The following is a 3,714-nucleotide window of genomic DNA, read 5'->3' on the forward strand; positions in this document are numbered from 1 at the left end:
TTCAAGTTTATTTTTTATTATACTTAATAGTCGAAAAGTCAAAAATAAATAAAAAATATTCGGGTTGGGCTAATATATAAAGCTTTTTGATTTTTCAACCTCCTTGGCAGCTTTGAAATATGTACAAAATAGAAATTAAAAAAAAAACAATTTTTAACATTTTTGTTAAATAAATGATGTTAGCGTAATAAGTATAGTATGAGTATAAAAAAAAACGGTAGCACATTGGGGACGTGGCATAGTTGGGACAAGTATAAATGATATCTGACAGCGATTAAAATTACTATTATAAAAATCATCTGATGCAAAATTGTTGATAGTGTTTAATTTTTAAAAGAAATTACTAAATTATTTCAGAGTTACATCAACTCTTATTCCATTAATTATATCTTAATTACAAGTCTTATGATCTACGAGTATAATACATGAAAAAATACTTATTGTAATAATTAAATTAAGTATGAAATTGATTTTAAATTATTTTATATCTTAATTTTTACAGAGAAATTATAGAAAGTTCTAAAGTAGTTGTATATTTCGTCATCTATATGATAAACATATACCAAAACTATATTCACGTAATTTTGGATTTATTAAAAAACAAAAAAATTAACTTCCTTAATTTTAACTTTTATATCTAACTTTCGAGTATTAATTATTATTTCAGTTATGAAATTGAAATTGTGATTTATCATAGGGCCATAGGTAGCTAGAATATTTTTTCTGGAAAGGACAGTCTTCCCCTCCTTTTAGTGTATATGACATTAAAAGTTGTAAAAATTCTCTTTTAAAATATTTATAACTAACACTTAAATATTTTTATTATTATATATTTTTTTTATAAAAGAGTGGATTAATTGGGGGTGCGTACCACTCCTATTATAACTGTTTGACCATTAATATAAGCATAAAAAATTGATATAGAAAATAATAATAATCCAAAAACGATGATTGTTTGTTTTATACAATAATGAAATTTATTTTAGCTTCGATGCGAAGCTGAGAAGGTATTAATTTTACTATGAAGTGTTTTTTTAGCTTCGATGCGAAGCGGAGATGCAAATGGCTGTGAAAATTTAAAAAAAATGTAATGTTTGCGATAAAAATCACCTTTTATCGGGATGTTTTTTGTACTTAAAACTGCCATAACTTTTTCAAAAATGAACAAATAAAAATAATATTTTTTTGTATTGAAACCTTAGATATTTCCCTTTCATTTGATATAATTTTTTTTGAAAATCTTACACTTATTCTGCTCACTGGGGTGATTTAAAATAGTAACTTTTTTACAAAAAATAACTTTTTCAATTTAATTTTTGAAAATGTTCCGGAAATACTGCGTCCTTTAAACATATATCAAATTAAAGCTTATTTTATGTACTATAAAAAAAAAAAAAAAATTTGTCCCGATGTCCCGTATTTAAAAATATGCTATTTTAAAAAATTTTTTTTTTTTTAAATTAAACACTACAGATTTTAATCACTGTCAGATATTATCTATACTGGACCCAACTGTGCCGCCACCCCACTGTGTTGGGTTTTTTAATTTGATGATCGTTTACATATAAACAAGTCATCGGGATCATTTTTTTTAAACTTATGATATGTAACACAAGCTATAATTTAAAATATGTTTAAAGAAATTCGTGCTTTGGAGACATTTTTAAAATTAACTTATGTGTAAAAGATTTTATTTTGAATTCTCTTGTGGAAAAGTGGTTGGCTTATGTATGTTTGGCAAAGCATATAGTTTAGTTATTTAAGGGATTGAAATATTAATAAAATTCTGAACCTTATTTCAATTACTATTTTTGAACTATTGATGACGTTCGTAGCTTCCTTATCATTTTATTTATGAATTATTTTTAATTTCAATCTAGGGCTCTCTTGAATCATTTCTGATACACTATTAAAATAATCTTCAGTATTGCTATGGAATTTCTCCCTTATCTGGTTTTAAATAAAAGCAGTTTTTATAATTAAAGTCCAATATGAGTCGTAAATGTTTTTCATTTTTTCCTAAACTTCTTTTACTTACAACAGAATTTTTTTTTTAAATATATATAATATTTGTTCGTATATCAGTTTCATCGGCGTAGAACAACGCTACTATAATTTTTAACTAAATCGTCCATTTTTTAGAAAATGAAACTATCGGACTTTTATTAAAATTATTTATTTGACCCTTATTTTTGTGTTCTGAAAATAAATATTAAAATTTTATTTTTAATTTTTCTTTTTTTGTTACATATTTATATCCAATGAATACATCAAATGAACTCAATTTTAATCATGTTGCACTCATAATTATCAAATATTGGAAAAAATCTTTTAATTTTAACAATTTAGAAAAATATCTCAATATTATGCCACTGTAATTTTTTTTTTAAATTATATATACTCAAATTAACAGGAGTATATAATTTTTAAAAATAATCCGTGTAAATTTCATTTCAAAATGTCATTTATAACTTATTTTTTTGATCCTTTAAATTGATTTTTTTTTTAAAGTTTATGATATAAAAATGTTTAACACTATTTAAATACTTCCATAATAATATCTAAAATTTCTATTAAAAAAAAAAATATTAAGGTACATAATTTTTCAAAAAATTATAGGTGTTTTAAGATAAAAAGGGTAGCACAATGGGGTTGCGGCACAGTGTGGACGTGACATAATTAGGTCAAGTATAGATAATATCTGACAGTGATTAAAATCATTATCTTAAGAAACGCTTCGATGCAGATCTGTAGATGATGTTTAATTTTAAGAAATTGGTGGGTAATTACAAAAGCAACATTAACTACTATTTCCTTAATTATATCCTAATTAGTGGTTCTTTGATTTAAAAATATAATATACGAATAAATATATATTATACCAAATAAATATAGTACGAAATTGATATCTAATAATTTAGTATTGTAATTTTTACGTAGACATTATACAAAATTATAAAGTAGTTGTTACTCTTATGGAAAACATGTTGCCGAATCGGTAACACTTGTGTCTTTCACGCATAGGGTACGAGGTTCAAATCCGTCTGTGGCAATTAATATTTTGCATTTTTTTTTTTTAGTTAGAATAAAATATTCAAATCATTTGATATTTATCTCATTTAGATTCAATAACTTCAATAAATATAAAGGATCTTAACACTATCGTCTCCCCTCGTGAGAAGAAATTTATATTCATGTTAATATTATTTTACTATGTAGTTTTTTTTGTGGCTACAATTTATTTTGCCAACCCTCACTAGACCTACTTTTTTCAACGATACGTCAAATGATTACAATTCGTATTTAGTTTAAGTTATTACTCTTAAAAATCGAAAAAATATTCCTTATTCAAATAAAAAGTAGCTTAACCAGCTTTTTCCATACAAACAATTAAAATCATTAATTTCTAATATTCTTAAAGTTTTTATTGTCGAATTAGATTTGATATGATAAAAGTTTTCAACTACAAAAGTAAATAATTTTACTTTGTAATTTATTAATTTTTTATCTCTATTTGTGTGTGCTACTACCAGTCTATAACATTCCAAATTTTTTTTAGTTTCACCTGAATTTAACGATTTGGATTTTCAAATATTATAATACGCTCAATTGAGTAAATTTTTTTTTATTGGTTTTTTTTAGTTATATAATCATTAAAATTAATTAAATTCTGAATATTTCCATTGTAGAATTTTTTTAAACACCAAAAGTTAA

This window comes from Daktulosphaira vitifoliae, unplaced genomic scaffold (genome assembly GCF_025091365.1).
Source record: "Daktulosphaira vitifoliae isolate Bord-2020 unplaced genomic scaffold, ASM2509136v1 Scaffold_3, whole genome shotgun sequence".
Lineage (NCBI taxonomy): Eukaryota > Metazoa > Arthropoda > Insecta > Hemiptera > Phylloxeridae > Daktulosphaira > Daktulosphaira vitifoliae.